The 22780-nt window shown below is 33.0% G+C and overlaps 2 long non-coding RNA genes across 2 annotated transcripts; both read left to right on the top strand.

Annotated features, from left to right (window-relative positions):
• Positions 1-8235: 8235 nt before the first annotated feature.
• Positions 8236-12225, top strand: LOC107811638 (uncharacterized). The gene is made up of 5 exons (XR_001653950.2): positions 8236-8444; positions 8531-8662; positions 9858-10019; positions 10380-10477; positions 11621-12225. It is a non-coding gene; the product is annotated as an uncharacterized LOC107811638 (long non-coding RNA).
• A 6670-nt stretch (positions 12226-18895) lies between these two features.
• On the top strand, positions 18896-22416 carry LOC142171583 (uncharacterized). Its single transcript, XR_012701320.1, has 2 exons — positions 18896-19327; positions 22063-22416. It is a non-coding gene; the product is annotated as an uncharacterized LOC142171583 (long non-coding RNA).
• Positions 22417-22780: the final 364 nt, after the last annotated feature.

The following is a 22780-nucleotide window of genomic DNA, read 5'->3' as shown; positions in this document are numbered from 1 at the left end:
ATAACTCTAAATTGTATGATTGGCCGTTTGACAGGGTACACAAAGCACGATCGGAGCCCTTTGGAATCAGGCTCTGGCTGCTTGGATGGTAGGCAGCCTAATGGGTGTGACGACCTTTCTCCGAACGCGGCGTTAACGAAGGATGCTTCATGCAATCGAGCTGTACTTCTTCTTTTTGTAGCTTAGAACAAATCATGGTCCAGAAGGCTTAAGAATTACTAAAGCCCAAAAAATACATGTACGAAGTCATACATGCATCTTTACATTAATTACTAAATACATAAACTGATTGAATCCACATATTTGGAATAAAACAAAATTGTTTATTTATCCAATCGCACAACTAATTGGGGTTTATATTTGCGATTCGGGCGTTTAAACTCAAATATAATATTGCTGCTAATACAGAACAAACAACGTGAAAACTATTTAAACAAGCCATTGTTATGGGATGAGATTATGCTGGATAGTTACAACAGTATACATTTACATACTTTTGCCATTTGGCTAAATTTTGGGATTTGCGTCTAACTTAAACATACTGAAATTAAGGCTCTAATTTGCATTAAAGTGAGAAAACTACTCCAAGAAAACACTATCTCCTTATGAGTGCCTCTTTTTAGCCCGAGGAAACAAACAAGTGGATGCTCATGAGATGCCTTTGACAGAGGTAGAATATTTCTTGGATATATAGTGGGCCAAGAATGCAACAAAAAGATTATCCAGTTACTGCATGACTAATATGGCTTCAGTGATTTTTTTAATTATAAATTGAAGGCAGGAAAGCGATTCAGTTTCCTAGTCATTGTCACCAGATAATTGGATGAGTATGATGAAGATTATTCCTACATTTGGTTTCTTGAACGCAACGTAGTGTTCTTGATCGAAAGAGACAGCTAGAGAGAGGTTCTTTTTGAATCTTCATTAATCCAGTAGTAATTAAGAACGAAATAAAAGAGGAGAGCTAGATAGGAAAAGTAACTACCTACAGACGTTGTAAAAAAATTTTTTTACCACAAACATTGGTGAATTAACGTGTGGATTTCTCACAGCATAGTAGAAACAAATTAATCACTAGTTTTGTTACAAATATATTCAAATTAAACTTTGTCCAAGCATCGTAGTAATTCGTTATAAGGATATACAAAAGAGTCATTTTCTATGATTACTTTAAGAAAATTTGAGTGACTCTTTTAGTTACAAAAAAACTATTTAGTGAATTCCTGTGGTATTCTTAAGTGTCTTTTTTGTTTATAAATAAATAATTTTAATGACTTTGATGAAATGAAATAAAAGCTGAGTGACAATTCATAAAATTACCCCAAATGCAAAATGATCAAGTACTCCACGAAGAGGCTGCAATATTATTAAATTAATCTTATTGCATGAAAATTAACTGTCTGCATCAGATACTTCCCGCTATGAAGTTTTTATTTAAGTACTTAATAAACTAGCTAGCAACAAAATCAGGTGACATTAATGCTAACGATTAATTGACACCTTGCCTGCTTGCAAATGCTAAAGATTATTAATTATAATCAGTAATTAAGGTTGAACCAAGATGCAAAATTTAGTGAGATTGCAGAGACGACATGTTCCTCTCTGAATTAAGACGTTCAAGTTTAAAACGCTCCTGAACACTTGTTATGTAGTTGGCAGCCTTTAAATCAACACTTTCGTCAGTGTCAATCTTGCCATAATAAGTGCCGCGGCCAGTACTACCGTTAGAGCCAACAGTACTCTGCGATGGAATGTAATAAGAAACTTTTGGCTTCAGCGGAGGAGCAGCTTGCTCCTGGTTCACTATAAACCCTACTGCATCTGACGAGAAGCTGGCCGACGAGGCAATAACACTATTAGGATTATAAGGAATAAGCTTTTCCTTTGGCTGATGATTATGAATATGAAGATGATAAACAGTTCGAGGACTCATGCCCTCGGAGTTGTAAGTAGGAGGTGCAGTGGCCTTTACCTTGCTGCTCCCGTATTGTACAGGTGATGCTGCAGCTCGGTATAAAGACTTCACCAGTTTACCTTTTATGAACCCTGTTTTGCGCTTGCGGATGGAATCCATCTCTTGTATTTGGGCAATAAGCTTTTACGAAATACTCTGTAGAGATATGTGGTAATAATTGCGTTAGATATTGGATTGTATCGTGAGTGGCGAGGTGAGACCGCGAGAGGGCTATATATATATAGAGTTTAACTTCTACCAGCTAAGAATGTAGAAGAATTTTTATCATATAAGGAATCACCTAAAAGATCAAATAACTACACTTAATCGTTCATCAAAAGTAAATTGGTACTACTTGAAAAATAGAAAAGAGTACCCTTCCCACTGTCCCAATTTATGCGTAATATTTTTCTTTTTAATTTGCCTAAAAAAGGTCATACTTATTTAGAAGTAATTTAACTTTAAACTTTGTACTTTATCTTTAATGAGATGGTTTAATTTATAAGTTACACAAACATTTACGGTTTGTTTTAGAATACAAGCTTCAACCGTCTTTCTTTTTTTCTTCAACTTCGTATCAAGACAAACAACACCACATAAATTGGGAAGTAATACTTCGCTAAAATAGTTTAAAATGCAATCATAATGTAAAGTCAGTATATATATAAACTAAATCCCCACACACATACACACACCAGTATATAATATCTGGAACTGAGCTTGCAATTTGCTTTACAAGTAGATATGAAGATAAACATGAAAGCATCGATCAGTGAGGTATGCACTATTGTTCTTTTAGCTATATCCATCTGTCTCTGCTTCATATCTCGAATCTTTTTTCTTCTCTTTTTGCTGGAATGCTAATTTAGGACTAACAATAGTAGCAAAACTGATAATGTAGTGACATATATAATAATCTGATAACATAAATGCATGATTCCCTATTAGTCGACACGATCCTTTTTGTATAAGTGGGTAAACTTTTGAATTTGTTGTCATAGGAGCGGATACCCCGAATAAGACCTATATTTAAATACCAGTATTACAACTTATCAAAACCAAGACAATGACATTTCATTTAATGTATATGGGCTTGATATTCAAAAGACAAGAAAAGACAATATATAGTTGAAAGACTTGGATGCGCAATACCTCATATTTATCGACCAAAGGACTTTTGCACCGCCTGCTAAACAGCATTTACTTTTCACTGATCGAAAAGATAATATCGAACCAGAAATAGGTCATCTGACCCTGGACACTATATTTGGTTTATATTATATCTATAGATAGCAGCTAGATTCCGAGAGAAATAAGTTAATCTTACCATTAGCTAGCATACTGTATGTAGATTGTGACAAATCAAGAGTTAATTGAGATTTTTCTTAATTCTTAATTTTTTGTGTCTACATATACCTTTCCAAACATGAAACGCCTACTTTACTAGCTAGTACACTGGATATTACTGCATCTTTGTTCAATATTAATGCGACGAATATAATGTTTTTAAAAGGCTTTGCTTGATTATGATCTTGCTTTTACATCATTTCAACTAGACAGATGATGTTTCTCCATGAGCGAGCTAACGCATAAAATCATACATGAGGCAAATATATTTATACTTTTAGTAGCGAGAAATAATGGATAAGGATAGTGTCTCGGTCAGCAATACCCACCCTTCGCTCACTGTTGCATTTTCGAGATATTGAGGTACGTACAATGCTGCTATGAGATTTTGGGATTTGGCTCACCTCCCGTACAAATCTCTCCATTTCCGTCGATACACATTTAATTTAATGACACTTGTCCTCTTTCGGAACTAAGGGCCAAGGTTTATTTAGAGTAAATCTTGGTTAAACTAATTTTTTTGTTGGGTTAGAATAAAAATAATTTTTTTTTGCACATTTTTTTTCGTTCTGATTGGGCAGATAAAATTAGTAGAGGACAAATGAAAAAATATAGGATTTTTTGGTTTTAATCTTGGTAAGAAAATATTTTTCCTCTCTGACTAACTAATTTTATCTGCCCAATCAGAACGAAAAAAAATGTGCAAAAAAAAATTATTTTCATTCTAACCCAGCAAAAGAATTAGTTTAACCAAGATTTATTCTAAATAAACCTTGGCCCTTAGATCCAAAAGAGGACAAGTGTCATTAAATTAAATGTGCATTGATGGAAATGGAGAGATTCTGTACAGAAGGTGAACCAAATCCGAAGTTTTGCTATACCATTATCCCATCAATCCATCATGTAGTTTGCAACTTGAATATAACAGTCACATGATACGACGAAATTTTATGAGTTTAATTTTCTATTAATAATATAAAAAAAACTCTCCAAAAACTCTTATTCTATAAAGTTATGATATTTGGACTTAATTAATCACAAGTTATTAGGAAAAAGTTAATTCTAATATTCATGACTATCTATTTAAATGACACCAATAAGCATTTTTAATTAAATTTGCAAGCTACCATATAGGCAACACATGATATTAATTATGACGAAATGAAAAGGGGCGATATGAAAGAATAGTTGGGTCATTTCTTTCTATCCTTTTTGTTCCACTTAAGACTAAGATATGCTAGAGAAACCCTATTGCAACTAGGGCATCAAGTCAGATTTCATAGAAAGAATAAGCACATGTTTCTATATATTACTCAAGAAATAGTGATGTTTGGTTGCCTATTCACAATTTGTTCCGTAACTAGACGCAGATTTATAGACATGCATGGGAAAAAGGAGAAGAAAAGCCAGAGAATCCTAGAATCATGGTGTGTGTTATTTTCAGGTGGTGTGCGGTTAAGGATACTAGTAAAAGACTTAAAAGAGAATATTGGGGTTGCAAGTGGCCATGGTTTTACTTTTGCTCTCTTCTTCTTTTTTCTTTTCCCCTGAATGGTTTGCTTTACTCAGACATGCAGAACACACTGAGAAAAAAGATCTTTAAATATGCTAGCTGGTGATGGTCTTCAAATAAGATAATATTCCATGCCCTACCCTATACTGATTAGTTGCACATCACTCAAAAAGTGGCTTTTCTTGTGATTCTCCTGATCACTTTTCCCCCTCTTTGCTCCATCTCAATTAAATATTTTAATTTTGCGGGGTTATGAATTTTAAAAATACGATTTCAAATAAGTACTAATTATAACTGAATTTTAAATATAATATTTGTGCATAATTTATAAATTTCTTAATATAAATACAATATTTAAGTTAAAAGTATTAGATTCGACGAATACATATCTTAAACTTCTACCTCCGCCCCTCTAACGTACCATATCACATAATTTTGCAAGCAATTGTTTTTGTTACCTGTCATCCACTCTTGTGCTTCCTTTCTTGTCTTCACTGGTTCGTTGATTATAAAGTGGGCGCTAGAAGACTACTAAAGTCTCTTTTTTCTTTTGTTTACAAGCAGCAAGTGACTGACTTTTCAACCGTTTTGTTGTATTCCAACTTGTGTAGTGCAGCCCTTACTAGTTATTCTTCCGGTCCATAAGTGACCAATTTATTTTTTTATTTTGGTCCAAAATAATTGTTTATTTATATAATCAAGAACAAGTGTTCTAAAATTACCCTTATATATGTATTCCTAAAAAGTGTTTTACTCCTTACATTAATTATGCTGTAATATTTAATTAAGGGTAGTTTAGTCACGCTAACTATTTTTGTCTAGAATTTTATATTTCCTTAATGGGTGTGCCCAAAGCAAATTGGTCAGTTATTGTGGACCGGATGAAGTACTTACTAAGATTTTAAATTAATTTAGGAAAAATACAAAGTACGATTTTAGTTTCTGCGTTACTCTTTGTTTGTATCTTAAGTATTAAACAAAATTGAAAGTCAAATATGCAAAGTCGAATTATTGAGAGATCGATTGCAAATAAAGTAGAATGACAAAAATAGCGTTTTTCTCACTCGAGGAAAAATACTCCTAACAAATAGATATTTTGCTTATCTTGCATAGAGGTCATTATTAATTAGTTTTCTTGCAGTCGCTAACTCGCTGTTTTGTTTTTCCAATTAGGGGCCCCTGGCAAAGGGAAAGCTAAGCTGACGAAGATTAGGAATAGAATAATATTGTAGGATTAAAAGTGCAATATTTGATAGGACCACTATCCTTTAAACTTTGGTGAGAGATTTAATTACTACTACATGAGAAATTGGTGTGCTAGCAGATTCTTATTTTATTTTGTTTTGTTCTATTTTTGGCGTCTAGATTTTTGGAATTTCAAGTTCTACGAAAAGTCCCCTTTGTACTAGTTATGAAGTATCGCGTAATCTCTTTCACATAATTTTTTCCACAATCTGCATTATCAAATTACGAGTATATATATAACAGTGATAAATATCACGTAGATTCTACATAGACTTTCTATCAAAAAAGCGGGATGTTGATTCTGCCTAATCAACAATTGGAGTACTGTTATCCAATTATTAAAAGTGATGTAGGAATTTAGGAATGATACCCTCCCCATCAAAAAAGATGAAAATGCCTCTTTTCCCCTTTTTTTTCTTCTTTTTGGCGAGAAAATCAGTTGCATGGAATGGGATCTACTTTCTCCGATCCACAATAAGTGATCAATTTACTTTGGGCACACCCATTAAGAAAATACAAAATTTTAGACAAAAACAGTTGGTGTGACTAAACTACCTTAATTAAATGTTGCAACATAGTTAATGTGAGGAGTAAAAGACATTTTAGGGATACGTACATAAGGGTAACTTTGGAAAAACAAATTGAATTTTTTCTTGATTATATAAATGAATACTTATTTTGGACCAAAATAAAAAAATAAATTGGTCACTTATTGTGGACCGGAGGTAGTAAGATTTAAAGTTTATGGTGCCTACAACGATCTAAGTTAATATATAATAATAACTTGATTCTTATTTAAATTTTTATCAATATTTAGTTTATTTTTAGTGCATATAAAAGGAGTGAGCAAAAGCTTCGGGATTCAGGTATCGGATTCATGCTAGCTATGCCTCTGCATGGACACATATTAAAGTAAGAAAAAAAAGAAAAGAGAAAAGACAATTTATTAAAAAGAATTTTATAGCCATAATTGTAATTTCTTGCTATATCAGTTAATTGTAGTTTTCTAATTCAAAAGATTTTCTGTTTCCCTTACGATTTCCTAGACTCGCTCTATAATAAAAAGGTTAAAAGAATTATGAAGAGAACAAATCGTTGTCACTTGTAAACATTACACCTTGCAACCTTGTTCACAAAGTTAAAGAGAAGGAACAATTTAAGTCTCTTATTATCCAGTTTATAATTACTTTCTAATCATATATGCATATATGACACCTAATAAGACCAATAAATTACTACTAGGTACTATGTATACTTGCTAGTCGCTATACTAGTGACATTGTGTAATAATATTCCCGGATGTTGAATAAATCTTGAATAGTAATAATTCTATGAGATTTTATTATTTTTTCTATCCAAAAAAATTTGTGGTGATTGGAGCACGAGAATCTAAATTATCTAATTTTCAGAGTGAGTTCGAATATTATTTGAATAAATACACGTTAAGATATTAAATAAAATATATTAACACAATTTTTCTTATAATTACATTTATAATTATTTAATAACTTCTTATGTAATCAGAATCAATGGAAAAAAAATTTGACTTACAAATTGTAGTAACGTCAAAAAATTTGTAACATAGGGAGTGCATAATATTTCTCCTTGTGTGGCTAGTTCAGAAAATCTTCCAGGAGGGGATGACACCGTTTAAAAATTTTTCGTGAAAAATTGCGCAAATTTTCTTCAATGGTAGTGAATGTCTAATTGACTTGTAGAACTAGCAAATACTAGCGCTACAAAAAATAGTCAAAATTGTGACGGAAATTTCGTGACAGACAAGTTGTTCAAAAAATTGTGACGGAATTTTATCGGATTTGTGATGGATCATCCTTACATAGCCTAAAATTTGCTGAAAAAATATAATATTTTACAAAAATTCTATTTGTGATGGATTTGTAACAAAGTTGTGACGGAACATAGAGATGGCAAAAATAAATTGTCACGAAATTATGACGGTAAAATAATCTTACGAAATTCCGTCACAAAATTATCACAATATTATTAAAAATACATAGCTAATAAAAATTATATTTTTGTGACTGCCGAAATGCGTCACAAATTTGTGACATACATCTAAATCAGTCACAAAATTAAAAAAGCTTAAAATAGGTAATAGTTTTGACCAATGTGTCTGGCGCTAGTTTTAGAAAATTTTGGACTGCTTTTTGGTTTTTCCACCCGTATTTCCCCCCTTACATCAAATATTAGTCCAAAACCCTTATTTCCTTTTCCCCCAAATTCACAGAGGTCTCTTTTCCCCTTCACCTTCAACCATCGACTCTTTTTCCCCTTCACCTTCAACCATCGATTCTTCAATACCTGGTCCATCGACATCCTCAATAAGTTTCACTACAAGCTATTCGACTCCCTCATTCTTTTCAGGTTTGCTTCTATATCATTCTCTTTGTTCATAAATCTAGAAATTTTTGGGCTAATTTTTGATTCTTTTTTATTTCAATCTGTTTCAGCTTTGGTTTGCTCCATTCCCAGTTAGGCTTTGCTCGAAAAAGTAGTTTGTTGAAGTGAATAGCATCATCCCTTCTTAATTTTTCCCTGCCCTTTCTATTGGATCCTTCAACTAAAGCTCAAAAATCTTCAAGGTAAACTAAAAAAATATTGCATACCATGCATTTAATTATTTATGTTTTTTATTCAATTTTATTTTATCCCAACTCTAAATATTTGAAATTTATAGAAAAATCTTAGCGGGTCTTCATCAAAAGTGCCAGAATAGATGAATTGTGAAGTGAAAAACCTACATGTGTTAGTTTCTCAACTAGTAAAATAAAAGAATAAATTAAGTCTTTTCTGATAAGTACTCTTTCTAAGATATTTTATTTTATTTTATTTTAAGCTTGGGTTTTAAGATATGGCAGATTTTTTATTTGTAATTTTTGGTGTATATATACAAAGAAAGAACTGTATTGCAAGTATTCAAATATCCAAAAAAGCATAAAGATAAGGGCTTTAATTGTGGGTAACTGAAGAAGTTTTAGTAGTTTCTTAAAATTTTATACTCTTAGTAGTATTTCACATAGCAAAGCAAATGAAAATTATTGTCTTTAATTGCAACATCGATCTTAACTCTCTTTGCTTGTACGTGTAAATATTTATTTGAATTTATATTTTAAGTTTTATGCTCGAGTCTATAGTCTTATGTAAGCTCTTATGGTTTAATTATCATCATGTAAGTTATAACATATGTTTTATTATTGTCTTGTCAAAGTGTAGAATATGAATTCTAATCGTGAGTGGATGTATGCTAGATTGGAAAATAGATTCATTAATCCTAGATTTATTGCTGGGGTTGAGGAGTTTGTTGCATTTGCTAAAAGTTATCCACAATGCATGGATGGCGAAAAGCTAAGATGTCCTTGTAATCATCATAAATGTCGGAATAGAAATATCTTAGATGAAATTGCTGTTATGGTACATCTTTGGAGACACGGTTTTGTACCGAATTATTATCGTTGGTATCACCATGGTGAAAGTTATATTCCATATCTAGGAGTATGTAATGTTAATCAAGAAGAAATAGTTGGTGAAACTGTACAACAAGAAACTCAGAATTCCCAATCTCATAACTCATTTCAAACTATGAGTAAATATTTTGTATGTATGTGTATATTTACGTCATTGATTGAGATAAATATTTTTTTTTAGAAATTGTATCAGTGGACTACTGCTGAGAGTGCCATAATTAAACATACATGGAATAAAGTAACATCCACATTGTACAATAAGAAATTGTATGTTTGGCGAAAAGGTAAAGTCAAGCCTACTTGGGTTCTACAGGATATATGGGATAGCTGGAATGCACATTGGTCCTCCGAGAAGTGGCTTGACAAATCTCGTACTGCTGCTCAGAACCGGTGCAGCGAGACTGGTGGTCCGGGTACTGGTCCTAGCAAGCATACCGGTGGTTCTAGGTCTACAGTGGAGCATACTAGAGACTTGGTATTTCTTTTTATCTTTTAGTAGAGTAATTAAACATACAGTGGAGTTGGAGTTCTTACCTCTGATGGTATTTCTTACCATCAGAGAGGCTGCTCTGATGGTAAGCAACCTCCACTTCCAACCAAGAGGTTGTGAGTTCGAGTCACCCCAAGAGCAAGGTGGGGAGTTCTTGGAGGGAAGGTTGCCGAGGGTCTATTGGAAACCGCCTCTCTACCTCATGGTAGGGGTAAGGTCTGTGTACACACTACCCTCCCCAGACCCCACTAGTGGGATTATACTGGGTTGTTGTTGTTGTTGTTTTAGTAGAGTAATTGCCTACAAATATGTTCAGTTATAATATATAATTGTATTTACATACAGTAAAACTATGTCGTTCACCAAATTCGTGGGATATATTCAAGAAGCTACATCAAAGAAAGGATGGCAACTTTGTTGATGCTAAATCTACTAGCGTTCAAGTGAGTTCCTTGTATTGTATAGGTCTATTTTTCACATGACATCAGAAGTTTATATGAAGAAAGAAAAGGTGAATTATACTGCTAAATAACTACAACCTCAGTAAGAATTGAAAGGAACAAGTGTGTTTTGTTTAATAAGTTACTTATTAAGCGATGCCTATTTCTTGGGAGGCAATACCTAAAAATTAATTTTTTTGATGTTGTATGTATTTGTCATGAATGGACTGGTGACTTCATTTGTTGCTTGAATTAGAGGAATCGAGTGTTGGAATAACAATTTGTTATTTTAAAGGGGTGGAGTTTTCCACTCTGTGAACATAAAAGAAAATAATGGAATGGCATTTTGGAAGTTGGGGAATAATAATCTCTTGTTGTATTATTCAATCTTGACTTCATTTGTGGTTTATTTAACTTCCTGCTTGGACTAGATTAAAGACATTGTTTTTCACGTTTATTGGGCTTTCTCTATTCTTTCTTACTGTTCAAATGCTTAATAAAATATTTCTCTATTCTTAGTACCGTTAGTTCCTGAAAATACTGCTGTCATCTCCCACTTAACTGTGTGCAATTGTTGAATACGATTGGAATTGTCAAAGGAGATTTAACTATGTGCAAAAAGTTATATTTTTCTGTATTGCTAATCTGAGGAAGATTGATGTTAGAATACTACTTTACTTGTTGTATGAGAAAAGTGAGTATAAGGTCATAATAAGTGTGGTTCATGACTTGTTCTTAGCTGACTTAAGATTCATCTTTCCATTGTTTATCTTTAAATTGAAAAGGTTAAAAATAGTTGTATTTTGGAAAAGCAGCTGACATATGATCAACTCATATATCTTTTGGTATATATTGTAGTCCATTTTGATTCATTTCTATGTTAAATTTTGTGAAACAAAGTTTAGAACAGTGGATTAAGTATCATGAAGTTGAAAATTTTTATTCTTCCTCCCCTTTTAGTAGTTGAATGGCGGATGGATCTTTGGGTCATTCAAGAACTACTATATCTGTTTTTTCACTGCTGATTATGATTTCTGCTATATATTACATTTGCTCTAGCCAAAACTTTGGCAGTTTTGATGTAGGAGATGATTTATCACATTCTTTATTTAGGTTAATCTTTTTTATTCTCATAATTGAATGCAGGAAAAAATGGAGATTGTGGTGGCTGATGCTAATTCAAACCTGTCAGATGATACAGAAGAAGTCGATGTGAATAGCCTGTACTTTGAGGTTGTGGGTGGAGAAAAGAAACGGCGTGTGTATGGTTTAGGATCTCAATCTTTGACTTTGTATCCAGACTCCAACTCTACCACTTCACGCACTTTTCATCCGATACCGGATGCTGCTGAAGAACGCATTAAAGTTCTTGTGGTGGAGGTGTTGCGTATGAGAGAAACTCAAGAGAGGATTCTTCAACAACGGTTAGAGGAAGAGATGCAGCAACACATCGAGCAAGAGGTGCAGCAACGAGTCGAGCAAGAGGTGCAGCAACGCGTCGAGCAAGAGGTTGCACTTTTGAGGCAACAAAGTGACGATCGATTTCGTTCTATAGAGGAGCATGAAGAGCGAGATGGCATTATCATCTCGCCCATTTGTTGGTCTTAGTTGATGCTTAACTGTTGAATATTATAAAACTTTTGTTAACCGATTTAAGTGTAATGTTGCTAACTTTTGTTAGCTGAATATATGAAGTTTTCATATTTAACTTCAAACTTTTGGATAATATATTTAACGTTATGTTTGTTATATTTTGATTGCCATTTTATTATTTTATGCTTTTAGCTAATTAAATATTATTATAATTTGTTAAATTTGAAAGTTTAAAAGTTAAATTTGTGACAGATTTAGTGAGTCACAATTGTTTTACTAACCACTAAATTAGTGACGCAACATATTCCGTGACAACATTTGTGACAGTTTTTTTTTGTGACGAAATATTGTGTCACAAATGTTATAGTGGGATAAATAAAATTTCCACAAGAAAATATTGGTCAAAAATATTGTGATGGACAGAGTCGTCACAAATCCGTCAAAGTTTGTGACTGGAATCAAGCACAGGGGGCTGCAGAGTTTAATGACGGATAATCCATCACAATTTCTGTCACAAAAAATTGTGACGGAATACAATTCCGTCAATAACGATTTATGACCAAAGATTATGAGACGCCTGTGATTCCGTCACAAATAATGAATTGCGACAGTATTGTGACGGAATTCTCCAGTCACAATTTTGACTTTTTTCTATAGTGTAGGTTGCCTAATGGAAAAAGAAGTTGACGACACTCAGAATTGCACAGCAAATGAACGGAAGACTTCTATTCTAATTATAAAGTTTTATCCTTAATCATGTTAAGTAATGTGTATAAGTATATTGTCTTTAGACAAAAACTATGTATGGATGATATGAACTATTAAAACAAGAATTCTTGAACATCAAACAACCAGTTTAGATATTTATGACCAAGAACGTGATTCTCTTCGGATAGGCCCATGACCCTTAAATGCCGAAAGCGATACAATTTAATTTGGCGCTTATAAATTCTTTCATTGGGTGTTAATACTAAGTACATGTAAGTATTATTTGTTATAACCAGGGTCAAATCATCGTAAGCGTTTTGTCAAAATTGTATGAAATCGCAATACTGAACTTTTAGCCCAAAGGTCTACTTCTAGTTAGCCCAACTAATGCTCAATTCCAGTCCCAAGTTCTACAGAGAGTTAATGAGCTCGACTTCTACTGGATTAGCCCAAAATCTACAGGTTTAAGATCTCACCAATGGCATCTCATAGGCCCAAAATCTACTGTATATGTATAATTTATGTGTGTGTGTGTGTGTGTGTGTGTGTGTGTGTGTGTATATATATATATATATATATATATATATATATATATATATATATATATATATATGTTATAAGAAAAATCAAATTATGGTGGATGTCTACTCTTCCTCCATGATCTTCTCAAATGCTTAATGACATATTCAATGACATATTTCTATGCTTAATGACATATTCAATGACATATTTTTCTTCACTTTTCATGCCTATATAAAGGCCTTGTAATAGATAGGAAAATACACACAATTGAAGAAGAAAATCTCTTCCTTCTCTCTATCTCCATTTCTTGTTCATGTTTTACTAAATTGCTTTTATTTCATAACAACATGTCTTGTTCATATTTTACTAAGTTGCTTTTATTTTATAACACGTTATCAGCACGAATTGCTCATTTCATGATCTTTTATGTCAAGACTATGTAAGTTATAAGCAGGCAATGAGATCAAGTACAATAAAAAATGTCTTGGATGATAATACAAAGATAAGTTTTACATCCATCTAAACCCATTCATATTTTTATATCTTTGCATTAACTTTATGTGCAGTGTTTAGTAAAAATATTTTTTTCAATTGTATCCAGTAAAATAAAGAACTGGAAAGGTATGTCTTTATTTGCTATATCTCTTATAGGACAAAGATAATATTCTAACGTATATATATGTTCTGACCTTTTACATACTATGATAGATAATTATTAAGGTAATTTAGTAATAATATTTTTATCATCACATGATGTATTTCATTGAAAGCAAAATTATCAAATATATAGGCGATTTTACAGTACCTTGCAAATTTGGCATTCGAATATACAATCAATATAAACTCAATATAGTTATAATTTATAATAGTCACAGTTATGCATTAAGCCTTAAATATTTTTGCTGGAAACATAAGGCTCATTCCTCCGTATTGGATTTTTTTGGTGAAGTTCTTATAGTCTTTGAAATATAAGTGGTTATAGGTTATCTGTACCTTTCCCCTAATTAATTTATTAAAATATAAAAGTGATTGTATCATTTGAAAACAAAATGGCATATATCCTAACTAGCATTTTTGTTGCAGAGGAATTGTTTCAAGATTGAAATAGTTATATATGTCTTCTAGAAAGTTAATTTACTTATGCCTATAATTATGAAGTAATAATATTTTAAAGGCTCGAGTGCGAGTCCTAGTGAATTTTGGCCCATTATGCCAAAGTTTGAGGGTAAGACAATGGGTTCAAGTCCCAACACACTATGTTGATGAAACGATGTTGGATTCAAGTTTCAACGCATTATGGCCTAGCATGCCTTTATATGGGTAAGGCATTGGGTTTGAGTCCTAATGTACCATATTGATAATAATAATAACTAAAGAAAAAATAATGTAATTTTCATGAAAAAGCATGAAGCTTGTCCCACTTGATTTGCTCCATTCTTGAAGTGAATGTGATAACAGTGCATGATAAGTCTAAATAAAGACAAGTGGTTGACCAATAAATGTGGGCGTGCGAGAGGCCAAAATAATAATAGTTATCACTATGGTAATTATAAAAAGGGAGAAATTCTTTGAAGAGAATGTGACTTGTGATAAATATTGAGATTGCATACTCATTCCTGAAAGTGAATGTGAAAATATATATATGATAAAGATTATGCATAATAATGTACTTCTGCATAGTTGGATAAATACTACAACTCACCTCTAAGGGAGGTTTGAGACAAAGAAAGATAATGAATATTATTGTGTAGTTACATAAATATATCATTGGTCGCATGTATATGATACGCCAAAATATATTTTGTCATGCCTTATGAAAGTTATTAAAAGCAAAATTAAAGCAAAAAAATTATTTTGCTTGTGATGATTTTGAACATTACAATTATTATGATATGATTCTCTTTGTGAAGGAGACATTCATTATATGGATGGTGTGACAAAAGATCTTGTAGTACAAAAACAGTTAAGAGTTCTGAAAGAACTAATTTGTTACTACCCGGATGAATGAAATTGTTCATAACATTAATATTGTAGTAAGTCTCAAAAGAAATATTTTGATTTATAAATATATTAGCCAAAGTGGTTGGCATATTGAGACTATAAATGAAAAGAAGATTGAATATCTTTATATTACTATAATTATACCGGGTAAATATGAAAGGTTACCTAACTTTTCTTTTATGTGTACTACACAAGTATAAGCATGATGATGCAATCACAAGCCACAAGTAAACTAGAGGTTTACTGAAATAAATATTAGTTGGCATGACCGGTTGACCATCTCGGTTCAATTATGATGCGAAAAAATTAATTGAGAATTACATTGGCATATATTGAAGAAATATAAGATTCTTCAAGAATTCTCTTGTGCTGCTTATTCTCATGATATACCAGTTAAGGTTAGGGATTGAATCCCTTGATTTCTGGAACGAATAAAAGGTGATAAATATATAGGCCCAGTCACCTTCCATGTGGACCGTTTACTATTATATGATTTTCATAGATGCATCTATTTTATGGTCACATGTGCATTTGTTATCAACTTGTAGTTTGGCTTTTGCAAGATTGATTGCTCAAATTATTAGAGCACAGTTACAGAATATAAATTATGATGATTTATCTTGATAATACTGGTTTAAATCCAAGTTGGTTTAGTAGAAATTATATGCCTCCAATTATATCTAAACCGTTGGTTATGAGAACAAAATTGCCAAAATAAAATTTGGTATTTGATGTATTATTTAATATACAACAGCACTTGTAAGCATCTAGCCAAGTTATGATAAGTTCTCCCTATCACAATCAGTTCAGGGTCAGGAACCAAATAATTTCCATATAGAAATATGAATGTGCTATATGATTTAATTATTTCACCACAGTGCACAAAGATAGATCCCCAAATAAGGCTAGGGATATGTGTTGGTGATCCCAACAATAGGGGGAGAAAATGGACAGCTGAAAAAGTAATGCATGTAATGAATTATTATGAGTACATCGAGATCCTCGTACGAGAAAATGTGAACTTGAAGTTCAAGTGATAATTCATTTGCAAAATATTGCCGGGCGTATTTGCTGACCCAAAGCTAAATGTTATATTCAGCTGCTAATGCTCCAAATAAAATAAAGTCCATAATGAATAGAGTCCATGGCATGCATAAAGCATAATAGACTAATCGGTTTCCAAAAATAAAACTCCTTGAAGAAGGAGAGGAGCAAATGTTCAAGATGGTCATAATAAGGAGGCAAGTGCTCTAGAAGAGCACCACGACATAACACTTCATAAGACCTCATGGGAGAGGCTCAGGTACCTGAAAATAATAAGATAAAGAGATCTCAATAAGTTATGTCTTTATTGAATAATAGTAGAACCGATATAAAATGATCGTCGACGATATTGTTAATATAATGTAGCGCTCAATATTATTAATATTGACGAGGATCTTGAGCTCAAATCTGTCATGAAATTTGGACAGATAAATAATTGGTCAAATAAAAAATACGCAATGAAAATTGATTTCACATGAAAAATATAAAGTTGGACGGATAGTCCCAACACCTGAAAGTATAAAGTCAGTTGAGGTATAAATGTGTTCTTGTGCGAAAAAAAAAAGAAGGTCAAGTCGATAGACATAAAGACGACTTGTGTCACAAGAAGATTTGCAAATATCCTGGCATTGATTATATAGAGACATATTCTCCTGTGGTGGATGTTGCCATTTCAGGTTTTAATCTGGCAATACAAGAAAAACGTGATATGCGTATAATGGAAATCATTGAAGGATTTAAATTGTTCTGAAGCATATTAAGGTTTCCAAGTAATTTATTAAATAAAGCTTCAAAAATCCTTATACGGATTGAAACAATTAGGGCACATGTGGTATAATCGCCTGAGTGAGTACCTGTTGAAAGAAGGGTACAAGAATGATTCAATTTGTCCTTGTGTCTTTATAAAAAGATCTGGATCTAAATTTATTATAATCACCGTGTATGTTGATGATTTAAATATCATTGGAACTCCTAGGGAGCTTCCTAAAGCAGTAGAGCTTCCTAAAGTAGTAGACTATCTAAAGAAAGAATTTGTAATGAAATCTTGGAAAGACAAAATTTTGCTTGGTCTACAAATTGAGTATATGAAAGATGGAATTTTTGTCCATCAATCAACATACACTAAAATAATTTTAAAGCGATTTTATATGGATAAAGCCCATCCATTCCGACCTCATGAAAATAATGAAGAGCTTCTTGGTCCCGACGTACCATATCTTAGTGCAATTGGTGCACTAATGTATCTATCTAACATTACAAGGTCTGACATAATTTTTTCAGTTAATGTCTTAACAAGATATAGCTCTGCTCCTGCAAGGAGACATTGGAATGGAATCAAACACATATTGCGGTATCTAAAAGGGACTATCGGTATGGGATTATTTTATGGAAATGATTGCAGTCCCGATCTTGTTGGTTATGCCGATGCTGGGTATTTATATGACCCACAAAAGGTTCGATCTCAAACAGGCTATGTGTTTACATATGGAGGCACTGCCATATCTTGGAGATCGACTAAGCAATCAATCGTGACTACTTCATCTAATCATGATGAGATAATTGCTATTCATGAAGCAAGTCGAGAATGTGTATGGTTGAGGTCTATAATACACCTTATTCGAGACAAATATGGTTTGAAGTGTGACAAATCACCCACAATTTTGTATGAAGACAATGCAATATGCATATCCCAGTTGAAGGGAGGATTCATAAAATGGGATAGGACAAAGCACATTTTACCAAAGTTATTTTTTACACATGATCTTCAAAAGAATGGTGATATCAATGTGCAATAGATATATTCAAGTGATAATATGGCTGATTTGTTCACCAAATCTCTACCGACGTCAACCTTCAAGAAACTAGTGTACAAGATTGGGATGCGGAGGCTCAAGGATGTGAATTGATGCTCTCATCAGGGGGAGTTAATACGCGTTGTACTCTTTTTTCCTTATAAGGTTTTGTCCCACTGGGTTTTCCTTGCAAGGTTTTTAACGAGGCAACCAAAAGGCGTATTTCTAAATATATGTACTCTTTTTCCCTCACTAGGATTTTTTTTCCCATAGGGTTTTTTTTTCCTCATAAGGTTTTAACTAGGCACATTATCTATGGACATCCAAGGGGAGTGTTATAAGAAAAATCAAATTATGGTGGATGTCTACTCTTCCTCCATGATCTTCTCAAATACTTAATGACATATTCAATGACATATTTCTATGCTTAATGCCATATACAATGACATATTTTTTTTCACTTTTCATGCCTATATAAAAGCCTTGTAATAGATAGAAAAATACACACAATTGAAGAAGAAAATCTCTTTCTTCTCTCTATCTCCATTTCTTGTTCATGTTTTACTAAATTGCTTTTATTTCATAACAACATGTATTGTTCATGTTTTACTAAGTTGCTTTTATTTTATAACTATATATATATATATATATATAATCAATATATATTTGTTATACTCCCTCCGTTCACTTTTACTTGGCATGTATACTAAAAATAAATTTTTATTTTTAGTTGTCACTTTACGCATATCAAAGAGATAGATAATTTTTTTTTTCTGTTATACCCCCAATATTTATTACTAATTTCAATATACAACTGGAAAAATAAATTGCAAAACCCCAGTATTTACTAGCCCATCAAATTCTGCGAATTTGAGAAAAATTTCTTTGTGACGCAAGAACCCTGCTTCAGTACCAAAACCCTTGCATACAAATCGGATCATCGTCATAATCTTCTGTTCATCTGCAATTGATTAACCGTAAGGCTCAAGCAATTTTCGTACTGTTGAGATTGAGATATCAATCAGAAGTCCAGCTCCGAAATGGCGTTAACGAACTTTATACTGACGGTGGTGGGAGTAGGCGCCGTAGTTTTACTGGTGAGGAGCGACATCAAACAGTCTGCCTCCATCTTCAAGCGTAACGTCCGTCAAATTCGCCATTGGCTCGAGGAAGAGTCCGCTTCCGCCGCTAAGTATGTTTACTTTTAAGTATTTTATTGGTTCTTTCCTTTTTCTGCTAAAAAGTCTAGTTAAAACTCTCTCCCCCCCCCCCCCCTATTTGATTGCAATGGAAGTTAGATTTAGTTCATAAAATTGAGCTTCACTTTTAGTCTGCAAAATTGGTTGTAGTTTGAGGAAAATTTTGCAATTGGCGGTAGAGCAAAACACAACAATATTCCACTGTTGTCAAAAGCTAGTCTAAGGTGTGCTTAAACCCTGAAGCTAGGTGCAAAAAATCTGAGCACTTCGCCTCGCTTAGGTGACGTTTTTGTATTGCAACTTTAGTGTCTTCATATCCTCTTTCTGCACGCAAATGGCTTTGGAATAGCTGTCTTATCATATGCAAGTAACTCTATATAATGTGGTAATAAAAGTGTGTGCGTCTCGTACATTTTTTTGCAAGTTTCAAATATTCAAATTTACTGAGCTAGTCTCCCATAAAAAGTAGGCCGAGTTGTTCCTATCGAAGCTTGTGATGAGACCTCTCATAAAAATTAGTGGAAATGTTGTTTTCGTAAGAAGCCATTACCTATTTGTAAGTTTTATAAATCTGAGCTCAAGCTCCAAGCTTGGCTACGGCTGCCAGAGAAGAGAAGTTCTGAGAGAGAAGCATAAGAGGAAGCTAGGAAATTATTTCTGTGTATTGTACTAGAAAATGAAGGAAAACGCGTACAAGTATCTCTATATACAAGTTCTAACTAAGCTACTTAATAAACAACTTAACCACCTGACTAACCACTGCCAGTTGTCAACTAACTATGATTACAAAGAACTGTCAACTAATTAGAGCTAACTAACTATAGGTAACTGACTTCAATACTATTCATTCATGGAAATTGAACAAATGTCTCATCACTCATTAGCTCTGTCTTGAAGCGGCAGCACTAAACAATAGTAACTACTCACTTAATTATAGAAATATTTTCAATTCCTTTGTCCATATAATTGTATATTTGTATCTGTATTTATAGTTATGATTCTTAACTTTTATATATATAATAATTTGCGCCTTTCTTCACAAAGCCCATTCTTCGTTTGCACTTAAAGTCCAACAAACTGTAACATTTTTTTTGCTTTTAATAATACTGCCATATCTGTTTACTGAAGGAAGCACTTCAAGTCATTTGGGTGGGTTTCTGAGTGCAAAGTGCTTAAGGTTTAAAGTCATTAGTGAAGTACGCTCATAAGTTGATTTATTTTTCTATTTCCTAGTTCATGTGGAAGCAAAATCTGTTGTTTTCTCTTTATTTTCATAGAGAGATATTTATATCTTATGTTTCCTTTTAAGGCCAAAGATTTTCTTTTTGGGTAAATTTCTTAGATTTTCAAGACATCAGTGGTAAATGGTTTTTGTTTTCTCAGAATAGCATTTAACTTTGTTCAAGTTTGCAATTGTCTCACGTATATGATCATGTTTTGGCGGTTATGTAGAACAGGCACTAAATACACATGTTCACTTATTGATGTCATGTTCGTGTTTTAGCCTTAAACTTGTATGACACCACTTGGACATGAGTCTGGTGTCATCAATTTGTGTCCCGATTTGTTATCAGTTCTTACTTCTTTTAAATCAAGTGTTATATTCTTTTGTTTGTACATCAAAATTTGTATCATTCTGCGTAACTTTAATTTATCAATATAAGTTGAATATGTAGATGTTTCCACATTGGTTGAGGGGATGAGTTGTTCCTTCAACATGGTAAGAGTCCAACCCATTCCTATTTTTACTTTACCCATTGTTGTACTCCCATGGTACATTATCCATGTAGCAAATGTCCAATTCTAGAAGGGGAAAGGGGGGTTATTAAGTGTCCCATATTTTGAGGGCATAAGCAATTTTCTTAACAGTAGAATTGATTTATTTTATGCATAGTTAGAAAATTAAACTGCATTCCCTATGAATACTAAAACGTAACCATACATCGGAATAGCAGAAAAAAGTCGGATTGCCCCCTAGCCCGGGCAAGCACATTGCGAATCATTAATGTTTTGTCAGGTTATGCTATATCCTTAAACTTCTTAATGGTATGTGTCCTCGATACCTTTGCAATAATTATATATGTTATGACTCATCAAATTGATTACTATGTTATTTATAGTTCTATGCAGTGTTGTCAAAGGCGCGCTTAAAGCGCGCGTTTAAGCCCTAAAGCGAGGATCAAAACATGTTGAGCGTTTTCCCTCGCTTTGCGGGCGCTTCGGTGTCGCATCAAGGCTCTAAGGCATACTTTCCTTGCCAATGAGTGTAATCCTAAAAATGCGATACTGAACAATTGATATTTCACTTTATCGTTATTTTTTCTTCAACTTTTTTTGTCCATGTATTTGTTATTCATGCTTATAATTATTGGTCTTGGACTACATATACATATTTTTACTTTTTCCTCTAGTTGCGCCTTTTTTCATTAAAGCTCACGCTTTATTTGCGCTTTGCGCTTAAAGCCCCAACGGGCCTTAGAGCTTTTTTGCGCTTTTCGCCTTTGATAACACTAGTTCTATGATATATTTCGATAGCTTGTTATAGGTTATATCCAGATTCTATTCTTCTTATCTCCTTGTTTTAAGTCTTATATTTTGACGTTGTATTAACTTGTTTCCCTTTGTAAATTGCATCTTTCCATTTTGCTTGTTCAGTTAATTAGTTGCAGTCCTTATGTTGTGTCATGTGTGTGTCAGTTGAACATGACATATATTGTTGTTTTTGTAGGGAAATGGAGAAGCCAAAGCCAAAGGAGATACCTAAAAAGGACATTCCTAAGGAGGACAAGCATTAGATTTGACTCAAGTTGAAATTCTTATGTGCAATTTCCCCCCTAGTGTTTCAAATTTTTTGTCCATTAAGTGTTTTCTATATCGTTTTCTTGCCCCTCAACTAGTGGCACTCTATGGTTGTTAAGGCTAACACAATATAATGACTGGTGTATGTGTCCTGCTACAAATACTGTTTTTCTTTTGATATATACTGAGATGTACAGATTAAGCAACAAGGTAAAGATATTTGAACTGGTCGTTGGATGCGACGCACAGCTGATTTTGATACGTAAGGATGAGCTATTTCACATTCAATGTTACTTCGCAGAATGGAGTTTTCATATTACTTTTGTCCATAACAGATACAAAAGAACTATGTTTTACAATTAGCATGTATTTTCTTGTGTCATGCTTGGTTGGTAGTATGTGAATTGAATTTTCTTGCGACTGCTCGTATTTCATCAGAAAATATCGTCTAAAACAGTAACAGAACTTGTAGTTGAGTAATTCAAGTTAATAAGATGCTAGCCATGTGTTTGCAATATATTTCCTTGTATGAAGTATATATATAAATGTTTATATTTAATATGTCATATTTTAGCAGACATGTTGTATCAAATATTTGGAAAAATCTGTCATACCGATGAGAATGACAACATATCAGAAAGAAATTT

The sequence above is a fragment of the Nicotiana tabacum genome, chromosome 17 (genome assembly GCF_000715075.1).
Source record: "Nicotiana tabacum cultivar K326 chromosome 17, ASM71507v2, whole genome shotgun sequence".
In the NCBI taxonomy this organism is placed as follows: domain Eukaryota; kingdom Viridiplantae; phylum Streptophyta; class Magnoliopsida; order Solanales; family Solanaceae; genus Nicotiana; species Nicotiana tabacum.
Note: the sequence above shows the minus strand (reverse complement) of the source record. Positions and strands in the feature narration are given on the sequence as shown.